Here is a 15,987-nt window from a genome sequence, read left to right as displayed (position 1 = left end):
GCCAAAAAACATATTAAATATGATTTATCACTCTAAAACACTGAATCTGTTGGCTATAGTTTTTCAAGTTTTTTATATTTCCTTATAAGGGATTGTCAGGCTATAATAAATGCCTTCCCTCCAAACCATTCCATGTCTATAAGATAACGGCACAAACTGATGAAGACTGCAAACTGTGTTCTTGACTACCTTTAATGTGTTTGTGGATGAAGTGCCAAAGGACTTTTTAAAAGATAACCATAAATATGTGGACAAGGCTACAAAGTGCCCTTTATGCTAATAAATGTAGACCTTAGTTTATCCTTATGTTGAATTGTTCTTCATACATGTGCGTGTTTGGCACACATCAGCTAAAGAAGTATTTTAGTTGGCATTTCAAACATCACACTGACTCTAATGCCTGTAGGCTGGCTCAGTATACTCAGAACAAATACTCATAGCATAATCAAAAGTTTATTAAAATACTATAAATAGTGTGACTCTAAGCATTTAAACGGTCTTCTGAGTTTGTTTAGTTCCAGCTGACAAATATAGGAGAAAGTGTAAGGGAGGAAGACAGAGAGGGGGTTAGATAAAGGCTGAGAGAGAAATGAGCACTGTCAGGAAGATACTGGAGGCTGAGAGGAGGAAAATGTGAAGGGAGCAGTGGAGCAGAATCAGACGGGGCTCTGAGAGTGCTAATGGACTACAGGGCATCAGTGTCAGGTTTGCTATCTCAGCCAGAGCGTGGATAAATGGAGAGATTTGAGAATGAAAAGAAGGAAAGGAGCGTGGGTGCACAAAGGCAGGACAAATTGTGTGTCTGCTTCCCATTATCCATGTATGAGTGTTAGATGAGATGGTTTACTTCAGCCGGTGACTGCTCGGAGAGCCTCCACAGGTCAGTCCTGTGCCAGTGCTCTGGCATTAACCTCCTGCTGCAAGGTCTGAGTCAATGAAAACTGCTGACTTTATTCACACTTACATATTGTCATACAGATTGTCCTGGAAGGAGTGTTTCCACGGGGAGACCAGCGTGTGTGTGTTGAACCATACATCTCACTGACAGCACAAACTAATGTGACGCCCAAGCAAGGGTCAAAGTTGTTGTTGGGCAGAAGTCGGGGGACCTGATGAAATATTTTAGGTGTGAGATTCAGTGTGTATGTGTGTGTGTTGGATGAAGACCAAGCAGCTGTCCGTGTGATTATGGCAGACTTGGGGCCCATGGTTGAGCCTGACCATGATCCTGTGGGAGGCTGCAGTAATGGTGTCTCACTATTGGATTGAAAAAGCCAGAACATTCCTCCTCTTTACTCCTGTCAAAGCTGTATTTCATCATTTAGTCACTGCTCTCTCCCACTTTTACATACGTTCTCTCTGCATGATGCATACTATATGAAAGCTGAGCCTCTATCAGATGCTAACACCATTTTGGTAACGGCCACTTTCAGAGTTTGAGATGTAAATGCTTGGTAAATAGCAAAGCCGCCCGTCAGTTTGATTTCATTCAAATTGGATTTGTATTCCCCATGTTCCATTAGCTACTGTGGCTTCGGGCGAGTTTGAAGGTCAGACCTCAGAGTGAGATGCGCGCCAATGCGGACAAGAACCCCCTGAACCCATGCGAGAGGAGCCGTGTGCAGGAGGAGGAAGGGCAGAATGTGGTGGAACATGAGGTTTCCAGGCCTTGTTTTCTGGGTTCATACACTGATGGGCTTCCTGATAATGTGCTGATTGTGGAGGGGAGGAGATGGCCTCTCATCCCTAATCATTGTGGCGGTTGCATTGACGTGATGCCAAGATTTTCCCCATGCCTGCCCCGTTCACGCCCCTTTGCCTCCGAGCTTTGTTAGCCGGCCCTGTTCTCAGGAACCTTCTCTAGGTGTCCCCTAATGGCATGTTGGCAGTGTTGACCACGGTATCTGTGCCATATGTGTGTGTTTGTGTTACTGCATACATATGTATGAATGAGAAATGGGAGTGAGGGCCTCCTATGTTGCTGTTGTTATTGTTGTTGTTGGTGTCGACGCCTCACTCATCCCCATGAATGGACTTCTTGGTCTCAATAGAAGAGGGGCGTTTGTGTGGGCTGGGTCCATCATTCATTTACTTCATTCATGTCCCTGGGGAAGCAGAGGAGGAGTGGCATACAACATTGGCACGGCATTAATGCTCTAAAGCATCTCTGTCTGTCCACTACCACCTCCTGCGTGCCCTCTCTATGTCTCATCATCCTCGTCTCACACTTTTCCTCCTCTTGGCACCAATGGTGAAACAGTCATCAGTCAGAGCTTGGCTATGATCCTGGGTTTTCATGTTCCAAAGGATTTCATGTTAGATGAATTGATGCTCCTCTGGACCTTGTTCTTCACTGCACTACAATGATGGAAGACCACAGACAGCCTTTCAGAGAGCTTATAAGGAGCAGCACCTCCTGGCACAAAAACAGAGACAAACTTTTTTTTTCTTCTCCACGGCTGACAGATCTAGTTTTAATGTGGTCGATTCAGCCCAGAATCAGTACACAGGAAACAAGAAAAATGTCTTCTGACACTGGGAACATCTCCAACCCAAACGATGCTTTGTTCAAGTGTAATCGCATTAGACAAACTATAAGATGCTTGGAATTCATTAGTTCATGGCTTTGATTAACCCAGAGTCATTAACATACAGGATTGGTGCACAGTGTGAAATTTACCTTTTCACTACTGTGTCTGGATTACACCATCCCATTAAACCGTGTATGCATGATTAATTAGTCACAATGTATTGCAATGTATTATGAGCAAATCGGACCATTAAAAACAGCTTCATTCATTGTAGCTCCTCCGTGACACTGCATGCCGTAACAGAATTATAGTGTGTCAGAAGAAGCTGAAGAAAAAATGCAATTGGATGCAAGAGGTGTACAATCAGACATGCTTGAGGTTCACAGATAAGCCAAACAGTATTATAAATTATACTCATGCTGTTGTAATTAGTTCAAATCATGCTCAGTATTTTCAGGTGCATTAGGTTTGGTGTTATTTAAGTTTAGGTGTTAGATTGTGTTAGAGCTGATTCACTGATTACATAACTTACTGCAAATAACATCTATTGAGGTCATTTGGATGTATATTCGATGTGTTATCAAACTGAAAGTGTCAGCAGTTTTCACTCACACCTTCATCAAAGTGAAAAGCATAAATATATCCTGTTATTAAATCAGTGTAGAAAATAAATCAATCTATAAGAATATGGTAGCAACACAGCTAATCTACTAACACACCTTCATGCAAAGCCCCGAAGATCAATGGCAGTGCTGCATCGGTGTAAGGACATCATATGTAAGATCAGATGTCAGAAGCATCATTAAGTTTTCTTTGTTTAACACCTGCCCTATTCACCTGATTTGGCATGCTTAGACCTCAGCCTCTGACTCCAGATGAAGAATCTCATAGGGTCATTGCTCCAACATGGCAGCTTCTACACAGAATCGCTGTTTATGCTGCATGACAAATCACTGGTCAAAGTGTAGAACCAGAATTTGTTGACTTGTTGTTGACTTCTTCCTTCTTTCTGTTGGCAGTTTTTTAAGAGTTTAGACTGGACACATTCTGTTGAGACTGGATCATGACTTAAAGCAGTGCTGCCATTTAAAGGTTATCTCATTAGCAATAAATTCTGAATATTTCAGAAATCCTAAAAACATAAGCTGTTAAGATAAGAAAGTAGTGGTGGAGATATCTTCAGGCCCAGCTACTAAATGAAATGTCATAAATTGGCTATTCCTGTATGTCATGACATGGACAGTGCTTTATTCATTTCTTCTATCAGAGCAGTGACAGCCAGCTGGCAGCTTCATATTTTTATTGCAGTTTTTTTATTTTTTTATATTTTGCGATTACATTTTAAAAAAAGAAAAAAAAAAAGAAAAATTTTCTTAGAACTTCTGATTCTTTCTTGTGCAAATGATTCTGTTGTTCTTCAGATAATCATAACCAGACAGTTGGAAAAGCTACAAGAGAAAATATGGCAAGCTGCAAACAAACAAGCCCCAAGCAGAAAAAAAAAATAACTAGCTGTTCAGATCTGATGAATGAGAAACAGATAACTATGATGGGAGAAGGGAGTGTGAGAGTGGGCGAGGGAGGCTACTCATAAAATAAAAAAGTCTCTCTCCATTCCTGGTGTTGAGCGGTCTGTGTTTGGGTGCCTTATCAGTGCAGAGCGGATGGCTAAGCACTGATTTATGACAAGGTATGACCGAGTAAGATAAGCATGGTTTTAGCCTCCATGGATCTGTGCAATCACCGGCCTGCTTCAACACCTGATGTGAGGACGGATGCAGGATCACTGTGACCAAGACTTCCCACTGTCACGCATGTTGACTTCTTCTAACTGATAAGAATTCTACCTTCCTCTCCCCCCCCTTTCTCTCTCTATATATATCTCTGTGCAATCAAAAACAGCTACTTCCAGCTAATACATGCTATACACTGAAGAAAGTGCACAGTCATCTTCAGGTGGCCGCTTAAAGCATTACTTTTTAACTGATAAAAAAGGTCATTTCAACATTTCTTATCTTAACAACATACTAAATCTCACTGAGCACAGCTGACAACAATAAGAGGAAAGATTGCCTTTTTCTAATTTGTTGTAGAGTGTTGTAGAGTGCTGTTTCACTGGATAAAGCTGGTAATTGAGCATGACCTATAGATCTCTAACTGCTACGTCATATGTTACATGAAGGTTTAATGTCAAGCAGAAACCTCCAGAGCCAATAAATGAAACGCGGAGGTGCAAAAGCTGCAATTCCTTAAATGGCCACTTGAGGCTGACTTCATAAATGAGTCAATTCCCATACACCTCCATGTTAAAATGCTTGACAGCAGAAATAAACATGCTTACATGCATATACTATGCAGGTTTGAATTTGTATATAAGTATTATAATATATATAATTATTATTAAAATAAAGTATATTATAGTTTTAGGGTAAAAGGAACGTGTTTTTACTGACCAATCCAGAAATAAGCCTTCTAAATATGGCTTTCCATTGGCTTTTGCAGTATTACACATCTACAGTATAAGCTTTATGACACAGAACACTCATATTTACTATTTTTCAACTATTTTTGGAAATCTTACTGTTTGTCTTTTCAGTGATGCATATTTAAATATGTTGAAGCTATGACTGACAGGTGGGTTTTCTCATGGGCTTGCAAGGTGGCTGCTGCCTGACTCGGCTCCTCTCAGGCTCCACCTCTTCAAGTGACATCTCAGAGTGTTCGTCCATCTTCAGTTCATTTACAGTCTATGGTTTTGACATGACAGACAAGTTCATATTATTTTATCCACTCCTTACTGTGAACACACCTCAGCTACATTTGTTATTCCTGACTCCCACTTTTTCATTTCGCTCTCACAATTTATCTTAGAGAAACATATCAATATAAATTTGACACTAACTATAGCTTTTCACACACCCTTCTCCTCCCAGACATCCCCCCTGCACAATGACCTTTATGGTCACGGGTGAGAAAGAGGCCGCAGGGTCACGGGGTAGGATGTCCCAGCTGTCTATCAGACATGAAAGCTGCCAAATTAACAGGCACTGGTGTTTTAAAAGGTATGGGTGAGTGCGTCAGTCAGCAAGAGAAGTTAAAAAAGGGCATGGATTACACAGACAGACAGTAATCTGTGGGTCTGTCAGCCCGTCAGTCAGCATGACCTCGGGTAGCTTTGCTTTAATTGCAGGCTGGGATGAGGGAGTGGGGGCCTACCTTTAGCAGACAATTCACAGTATCCATTAAAGATGTAATGGCTGCCAACATGTTTCATCTTGAATGACATTTTTTCACTTTCAAAGCACAGGTTTAACCTATTGGAATGTAAATGATTGCTTTTTTCAACCTGTAATCATTTTCTTTGAAGCCCCACTTATTTATTTATTTATTTTTAATGATTTAGGGGAAGATCATGACCTGCAGCGCTCCTCTGTTCACAAAGTCATCGTAGGATACTTGGACAAACTCCAATGAGGATGGCGCTGCGGTGGTCTGAGATAACCACTTGAGATTGAGATTAGTGCATCACCTGCAGTGTCTTAAATTATAGTTTTCAGAGATTCTTGGAACCTGCTGCTGAAACATGTCAGATAAACAGTTAAACACTAAAAGAGTTTAAATATGTTCTAAAACTATTTCCATAACGTTTGGTAGCATTCCCACTGTCTGCATTCCTCTCCACCCACCCCTCACCCCCCTCTCTACTCCCTCTTTACCACAACTCCCCCCAATTCCCACTACCATCATCGTAGACAGCACACAAAAGTGAATGCCCTTGTCCGACGGTCATCATCCCCCACTTTGTTCCCTTCTCCTCCCATTTATGTCAAGCAGACAGACAGCAAATGGACAAGTTAACATGGAAGCTCTTTCACTCAGCATCCAGTCAGCTAATTCTCACCAGTTGGTCTCTGCTTTCTGTTGTTCCCACAGCTCTCACCAAACTAACCTGCTGATTTCCATTGAACGTTAGAATAAAATCTCCCTGTGCGTGCGTGTGTTTGTAAGGATATGAGGCTGTAATAAAACCCTCTCACGCTTGCAAATATACCAACACTGTTACTGTTTAAAGGGAGTCAAATGCAGTTGATGGGGAAACATTTCAGGCACATTTGGCCATTTAAACTCGTTACTGTAGACAGAACTACACACACAACCGATTCTAATACATACAGGTATTTGCTGATTCACTTTGGAAGGATTCGGTGATGGAAGATAAGCAGCTTCAAACTGAGGAATGAAACTGAAAGATAATATCTCACATTTGCGAGGTTCAACTCTTGTTACCGAGGCCTTAAGAAGACAACATAATATTGTTTCTGGGCGGCTGTTGTTTGAGAATATACTCAGAAATTGTGTATGTAGACTGTTCTGCCGGTTACTTTGTTTTTCTTTGCTGAGCTTGTTGTTGCAGTGCTTAAAAGACAGGGAGGCAGAGTGCGTTCTCTGAGTGTAATTACCGTCAGATTCATCTGATGAGGTCAATATGGTATTGATCTGTTTGACCAGTGCACAGTCGGGCCACTAATGGAATGGATTACTGAAGGAATGTTATGTTAGATGTGTGTGCCGAGAAGCACTTCATGTGAGGGAGAGTTCAAGAAGCTCATGATCGTCATGGAAATCTCAATCAGACATGGCATGCTGGTAGCTACTTTTTTTATTATTATTATTATTATTTGGGGGGAGGGGTGGGGGTCTCTTATTTGGCAATGTACACAAATAAGGGCCGGGACTATGTAAGGCCTCATAAGGTGTAAAATATCTGACTAGAAGCTTTGTTTAGAGGTCAGTTGCTGCACAGATATATTTGAGACTGCGTTAAAGTCTTTAGTATGTCATGTCAAGAATTACAAATGTGACAGTTAAACAGACATGGAGTAAAGAAGTTGGAAGGACGTCCTTTTTTTAGGACAATATTTCAGCTAGTTAAAAAAAGGATATTGATTTATTCTGCGCCTGGTGTCGGAGCACAAAGCCTGTCAAACAAATGAGCAAGGCCTCGCTGCAGGCCCCACCACCCACACCCCATGAGAGGACCGCGCCACACTGCTCAACAACCAGCCGTGTGATTGCCGAGTATTATCTGGTTGTCCCTTGCCTGTCATATGGCATTAGAGCACAAGGCTTGACCCGGGATCTGTGCTGACATGTACCTGGTCGGGGGGGTGACCCTGCCATTGTGTAGATGTGACGCGGGGTCAAGTGGGTGTATGCAGCAGCGGGGTACGTGGTATTATGTGGGCCGAGGAGAAGCAGATGGGCTTCTGGCACTCACCCATTAGTGGGTTTGTAGTATGATAACTTTGCAGATGCCCTGTTTGACCATTTGGGACTAAGGGGAAATTTATATTCACATTACAAACCCGATCTCATTTCACACTTGATACAGGCTACAGATCAACAATGTCAGGAGCAATGCAGTACAGAGGGTACCACATTTTCCATGAGTCCATTTAATTCAAAGGTTCTAACTAGGATTTTTAGATGCATTTACTTCCACTTGTTTTTGTGCATACCATTATTAAGGTGTTAAGAAAATAGTGTAAAGGTCCCAGAATCTTCTGTCATTGTCTGGAAGACATGCAGAGACCTTTGTCTTCATGGTAGCAGACAAAAACGTGACAAAGTCGTTCAGCTATGAAGCAAATGCTGTGACGTCGTACAGTTCTTGCCCTTTTGAATGGAAGCGTGCACTCATTAGACATGGCACTTGAGATCCTTTTTTACTCACACGAGAGTTGAATACTTTCAATGGGTGAAGTACTGAGCCTAAAAGTCATAGCAATATACATCATCACTGCACGCATTTCCCGCATCGCCCTGCTTCTTCCACCTGTGGCATGCAGGGTGCCAAAGAAAGGAGTGAAGGAATCAACAGGAAAAAAAATGCCTTCTCTTATCTCAGCAACCTGGTATGCAGACGAAGAACAGTGGATACTGGCAGGATCAGACAAGCCAAGGAGAAGGAAAGCCTGGTGATGAATGAACACGGCATTAACAAGGAATGATCGCAGATAGACAAGGATGCTATAATTTCTGGAAGAGCTGCATGCATGACAACTTCTTCAAAATATTCATACAGTGTCTTCTGGGTGATGGCAGAAAGGCTCACTCTGAGGAGTGTGATGCAGGATGGGGATGAATGATCCAGACATTTGTTTCCTCATCACTCCACACTTCAGGTTTATTTTGTTAAATAGAGGAAATGATAAAAAGGCACATTCATGCTAACGCTGCGGTACAATATCAGATGCTGTAAACTGGATAAATTGGATATTTAAAAGCTTCGTTTCCCCCTTTGCCAACACAGGTATCACTGCTTGATGAGTCAGTACCCAGAAACATGAAATATAACTGGGACAGTGTGTCATACAAAACTGTTGCTAATCTCTGCAGAACAAAGTGGACACCACCACAGTGATTGTGAACAGAACTCGCCTGCTGGTATCTCCTGTGACCTCCCCACCACCCTGACCTCCTTCCTCTGTGAACTTTTAAACAATGTCACACTGTTTCCTCCTTCACTCCCAGGAGAGTCACAACTCCCAGAAGCACAGGGCATTTTTGTCACTTCAATGTAAACTGCGGGGGTATTTGCTAAAACAACTGATTCTGTTGTTTTCGTTGGCAGAACAAGGTTCTCCAGGATGTCCACCATAAATTCTACATCACTGCACTATAGCAAAGCTCACACTGTGTTTGCCCTCCATCCACCTGGGAACAGATTTCCAGAGCATCTGAATCAGCCCCACCATGTTTCCATACCTTTTCTCCTCAGAAATGTTAGATCTGCTCCATGTTTTTGTGCCAGTGAAGTTCCTGCATTAAACAGACCAGTGGTTCCTGTGGTCAAAAACACTTGTTTACCCGGCTAACTTTTGATTAACGTTGTCAGTGCTACATAACAGGTTTGTCGAGTTAGTCTGCACTTAACACTCCTCTTTTTCATGAGCAGAATGAGGTAATTTTATAATATTCTCTTCATAAATTGTGCCCAAATACACAGAAAGACTGATTAAAAAATCAGCAGCCAAAAAGAAAGAAGAGAGTATTAAACAAGGAGCTAAAACTTCTGTATGTATACTTCTAACTGTCTAAAGCCTAGTTGAAGGTGTTGTTTTGTATGTTTTAGCTCCTTGTTTAATACTTCTTGTGGTTTTCATGGTAAACTCTCTTCTTTCTTTTTGGCTGCTGATTTTTTAGTCAGTCTTTCTGTGTATTTGGGCACACAATCAGGCTGTTTTGTCCTCACTCCAGCTCATGATTAGAATTAAAGAGCCTCTGTGTGCCATTGTATTTTGCCCCTCCTGCAGCAGCAAAAAAGATTTCAGCCTCTTTCTCTCTCTGTGTTAGCTGTGCAGAGGAGCTCTCTCTTACAGTTTGACTCAGAGTTTCCATGGCTCTCTCCTGCCTGCTTTGACAAATGGAAGTTCTTAGGTCCGCTGTCAGACTGCTCTACCCTCGGGACTCCTCCCTCCATTCTCACTCCTCTACCACAACATTTGCTGTTGTGGGTGAAAAATGACCAGAGGGAATAGAGTAGATTCTTGCTGCTGGATTGGAGAGTGGAACACCCAGAGAGGATAGAGGTGGCTGTTGTCCCCAGTAGACCCTGAGTCAACACTTGCTGCTAATGTTCTCTCTAAATTTACCTTCTAATTACCCTCCTCTTATTGCCCCCAGCTAGCAGCACACTGGCCATGACCTTGAAACAGAAGGAAGTAAAAAGACAGGCTGGAAAATTAGGCTTTGTTCGGTTCTGCTAAAAATCAGGAGGATCTTGTTGACAAACTTGGCTCAGGACAGATGCAGATTTTAGCGCTCATCGAATCACAAATTAGGAGGATATCTATAAAAAGGGATAAAGGGATTCCTTTGAGAAAACATTGTACATCTGGCTGTGTGTTAGTGCAGCTGACAGAGAGGGAGAGTATTTGTTCTAAGTGCCAAGTCAGAGGTCAGCCATGGAGAGGAGGATTTTTCACTCATTCACGCCCGCTCAGTCTCATTATTCAGTCCTCTCTATAATCCCTCTAAACTGCTTTGTCACCGCTGACTGCTGCCACAGTCATGACCAGCCCCGCTGCAAGCGACAGCTACAGCTATAACAACAAACACAGCTTCATCATCATTACAGCTGCTCGCAGCATCAGTGTGGCCCTCCCGCTCCCACCTATACACACACAGCGTAAACATTTAGCCGCAACCCCAGACAGCACCTCAGGACAGGCCTGACCAAATAAGGAGCTAATGAAATGAAAAGGGTTATGGTATAGTTCCAACTACACAGGGTAGACAACAGCAAAATGAATGCTTTATAAGAAGTCAAACTGTCACATAATTAGTTAATCATTTTCCATTATTGAGTATTAGCCTTTAGACTATGATATATTAATAACATTGTATGGTTTATTTAAACTACAGATGGCATTGTCCATAATATTTTATCTTGGCTTTTTTTTTAAATAATTCTCAATCAATAACTGTCATTGTAATCATATTGATTTATTCATAAATTAGATGTTGATTGTCTGAGGCATTTCTGTTGAGATGCATCATTTCCCATCTATTCTAATCATCCCACCACAGTATCATTATGACCACCCAGCTCTCTCTCCAGTGTAAGAAGGGCACAATGAGCTTTCACCTCGGACCCCTTGTGCCCTTTAACCTTTCACCTGCAGCCCTGCAAAGCTGCGCAGGGCAGCTGCCTGTGTGTGTGTGTGTATGACCAACCTCAGCTTTTTGTATCGGTGTATGGCAAGACTTTGTTTAATTATGTAAGAGGCTTTTTTTCTATATTTGTTACTATAAGCTAACTCTTATTATTTGTCAGTTAGAAGGACTTTTCAAAGGCAGATCTTTTCTCTGCATCTAATCCCCACATATGGCCACAGTATATCATGAATAGAGTGAAGGTGAGGACAGCAAAGCAGACAGAATCTAACCAACCTTTCCTGTCAGTTGCACCAGATATCTTCTTCTTCTCCCCTGTGCTTTAATTAACCTTTTCTGTCATCTGAAACTGCAAAAAATAGATTTGTTATAATCTCTCATTTCCACTCAGTATGTGAACTCTCTACCTAAATCAATCTTTCCCTGCTCTCGATTTGTGCGGTGGAAGACAGGTGTCCCTGATTTGATGTGAGGATCAGAGAGCTCAACTTCTATTTCTATGAATATACACACACACAGAATGTATCAGTGGCAGACAAGCGTGAAGAGCATCTGAGTGACAGCTTCCGGAAGCTCAGAGATAAGACGTAATCTGGAGCCAATTATTTATCCTTGGCAGGCGCAGGTAAGCAGTAATCAGCTCCACTGACATGTGAGTCAATAGTCCTATAACCCCAATGGGTGGTGAGAGGCTGATTATGAGTTGCTGAACAGAGGCAAATGTGAAAGACAAACAGTGCAATGGGTTGAGCTGATAAGGCTCCTACTGCTGTGTCACCCCCCTCTGATATTTGCAGTGACCGCTCCAACCTGCGTTGTAATACACAAAGAAACACCAGCCACAGGCATTCAATAAGTTGCACTGAAAATTTACAAAACACAAATTAACACAAAAGTTCATGAACCTTTGACACAACTATATTAGTGCATTCCAAAATTACCTATGAGCATGTGGACTCTGATCTTCTCCCCCTAAGAGGATGTTTTAATGTTTGAGCTTCCAGCTCTGTTGCTAACATTAGCCTCAGCTGCACCCAGAATCATAATTGTGCTTTCCACCAAGCTGAGCACTTCTTTCAGTAATTTGTATTTAAATTAAAAAATAAACTATAAATTAAAGTTTCTGTTTCTGTCTGTAATACTCTTTTGGCTTTTAAAACATTATCATGTTAGAAGAAAGTAAGGGTAAAATGACTATCAACAATTTAAAGTCAAAAGTTTCTTGGGGGTCTTAATGAATAAATGTATCTATTTAGGGAGAATCTTTTAGGGACAAATCCATGCACGCATGGCTGCAGACAAGCTGCAGCAAGGTGGGGCCACACCTCTGCTTCACGAGAATGTTAAGACAGATTGGGGAATTCAGACAACATGCCGGAGATGCCAGGGCAGGTATGTGGGATTTTCTGCTGCCTGACCCCCCCCCCCCCCTTTTTTCACTCAAGACACACATAAGGAGCGGGCTAAGCCAATAGGCATGAAAAGAAGTGGTAGCAGTGTCTGGGAGGTGCACCTTTCTTCATCTTCTTACAGACACACAAAACAGAGGTCACACTGAGGCTGACCTGGGAAAACCACACCACAGTACAAAGCTTTGCCAAAAGGGCTGCATACCTTGGCTGCAGAACAGAGCAGAGGGTGACCACGGTGCAGAGGGATCACATCAACAGGTGGACTAACTACCGGCTCGATTTACCAGCAGAAGTCCAAGACATTCAACACAATGTTACGTCCATATTGGTTTTTGTAACATTTATCTTGTCTTCAAAGTCCATTAAAATCAGAGGAGCAACACACAGGAAGGCTTTTAAAAAGATGAATTTGAGCAGACAATACATGTTTGATGTGGACTGTTGTCATACTTTGCTCCTTATCTCGCTGTGCTGCAGGCATTATTTCAAAGAAAATGTGTTGTAGCATGTCTCATCTCGCAACACTGTAATATGTCTCCGGTGTGTAATACTGTCACTTCATTTGCACAGATTAGAATGGCGAGATGAATAGAGCTATTATACTATACATCTTTGACAGTCATGGTATTTGAGCCCATAGGGCATGTTGTCTTTATCTGGCTTTCACAAGCAGAATGCTGTTTCTCTGTTAAGTTACATTTCTGCCTTTACCCACAGAGACCACCTACAAATGTCTTCTGTTTAGGGCTGGGTAGGAAAGGTGTGATGAGACAAAGCACAAATTTCACGCTCACTGTTTATATACTTTGGCCTGGCTTCACTTCATAATTCTTTGTGAGAAATTTGCAGAATTCCAGGAAAAGATGCTTTCTTTTCTCCATTTGTAATGATTCTCGCAGGCAAACTTTTCTTTTTCCACTATCAATCAGTGGCGTGTGGTGTGTTTTTTAGAAGCTTGTAAAATGAAGAAAAATGCCTTATTTTAATATAAGTTTTATCAACTTTGGAACAGGAAAATTATCAAGTTAAAAGAAACATTGTGCTCTATTGTAGTATTTTGAAGAGTTGACTTTTGGTTGGTTTTTATCAGGATAATTTAGATCAGGATTAAATTTGGTTTGCTCCGAAGCTGAAGGATATTGATCGAGTGACAGGAGAGAAATATGGCGGGCTGTCAGACACTGCCCCTTAAATATGTTTTGACAAATGTTTTCCTTGTAATGTGGTACTTTCAGTCATCTGTCTGTCTGCCTGTCTAGTCTGTTGTCCTAACTGTTGGACTCGTGACAGCAGGCTCTCATGCTGATGTCCCATGAGTGTCAATCTGAGTGCAGAGGTAATAAATACGGAATATCTGCTGGTGACATCTGATGTCCTTGAAGCTCTGGTGTTGTTCCACCGCGGGGCCTGTTGGAGCAGATAGCCACAGAAGCCTGTGGTTGACAAGCAGACAAGGGTGAAAGAGGAGACGGGATGTTTATAGAAAAAGAGTGCAGCACTGTCTTAGTTAGCACTGTTCTGCTTGTGTGCACGTGTGGCCTTTGCATGAATATAGCTGCTAAATGGGGTCTACATTGGAGTCATCAGGTTACACATGGGCAGTGAACCGGGATGAAATGTTGAAGTTGCAGTTTAATACATAGTGCAAAACAACCCATTTAAGTAGCTGTTGAAGTAGTGTTTGATAGATTTTTTAACATTTATAATAAACATTATTTGCAATACAAGCTTAGCTTAAAATACAGCTGACTGTTACACATAAAAATGGTGTCCAGGTTTTTTTTTCCACTGACATCTCACAAACAGCAGTGTGTATTGGGTCTCACATTTCAAATGTCGATGAGTTGTTGACAGCGCCACATAATCCAACAGGGATTTTCTTCATGGTTTCATTTTAGTACATGAAAAAATGATCCAACAATCTAGAAAAAAATGTGTGTATTAGAACTTTTCTCCCATTAATCATTTGCGAACTGAGACAGCATGTTGCTCTAACACAGTTACTTCACCAAAAATACTGAAATGATGCCATGTATGATCATTTATCAGTCAGGAATTTCATATAAATAATCTCAATACCAGATAAAAACAACAGTGAAACCCTTTTAGTACAATTCCACTGAAAGCTTGAAATCTCTGTCCATGAGCGTAGGAAGAGGTTTTAAAGCTTATGCTATGGAGGAAACTTATGAAAATTACACGGGTGACAGCCATGTCTATTCCTGTTTACTACCTGCATGCCATGATGCTGCACCGTGACGGCAGCATTTCACAGTTCCTGAAGGAGCTCAGCGCAGCAGCAGCAGCTGAGAAGCTTTCTAGGAGAGGATTCGTGTCAGTGTTTTAACGTGCCCTGTGCAGGTGGAGAACTTCATGCTGTCTGTTTTTTTTTTCTTAGAAAAGCAGCAAGACTTTCTGCTCCATTCTGGTTGAGAAACTTTGTGGAGTCGTCATAACCATCACAGTAGGAACATTTGTCCAGTTCCATTGAAGTGGAACATGAACGGGTCCTCCACTGGGGTTTTCTTTGCAAATAGAGCTGCATCAGTGCAGGCTCAGCTTCCACAATCTTTACTTTCCCAAGCACAGTGTGAGAGAAAGCAAGAGAGACCTTCTATCAGATTCTCTAATAGCTGTTAAGGGTAATGGGAGGACCAGGGGAAAAGCAGCTTTCTGTACACCAGATCTCCACTTATCTCCCCACACAGTGTGTAACCTAAACTCACACACCAGTGAACTGCCCTGAGCTGTGTGTGTGTGTGTGTGTGGCATTTCAGAGCAATTTCCAAATAGTTTGTGAAAGTGTGCCATTGGAGGATAGCAGTGTTTTCTATGATCCGATCTGCTTCCATTCTAATCCTGGGATTACTTTGCATCTTTTCTGCTGCTGACATGGAGAATTCAGAAGAGCAGATTAGAGCAAAAGGTTATCATCTCCTTCACAGCTTGAAAAATTGTGAAAAAGACCCAGGGTCAGACTGCCGGACCCTGATTATCATCAGCTATATCTGGCTTTTTGTAATTCGCACTGCTGTGTGATGTCTTGTTTTTGTCAAGCTTATTGTAACCAGATTTAGTCCGTCCATAACCCCTGTATGGCAGGATGTAATTGGAGAAGGAACAAAAGAACAAACGGCTTCTGTAAATTAATTTAGGAGGGTCTGATTGTTGGTTCGGCATCATTAGCATATTATCATTCCATTAACATTAGCATATGTTGTGTGGATCTCTGTGTGTGTGTGCTTGAAATGTGCAGCCTGCACATATTCTCTCTGACTATGACTGTGGTTTGGGTTTTCCAGTTTTATTGTGTGCTTTTCTACTCCAGTAATTACAGGCACAGTATGAACAAACCCATTTATTTC

General features: G+C 41.8%; 1 protein-coding gene across 2 annotated transcripts in view; it reads left to right on the top strand.

Moving 5' to 3' along the window:
- Positions 1 to 15,987, top strand: part of LOC114435935 (semaphorin-3F-like) — a 43,463-nt gene that overhangs the window by 8,871 nt on the left and 18,605 nt on the right. The window lies entirely within an intron of this gene.

The sequence above is a fragment of the Parambassis ranga genome, chromosome 5 (assembly GCF_900634625.1).
Source record: "Parambassis ranga chromosome 5, fParRan2.1, whole genome shotgun sequence".
Classification (NCBI taxonomy): domain Eukaryota; kingdom Metazoa; phylum Chordata; class Actinopteri; family Ambassidae; genus Parambassis; species Parambassis ranga.
The sequence above is the reverse complement of the archived record's forward strand: the minus strand, read 5'-3'. Positions and strand labels throughout refer to the sequence as shown.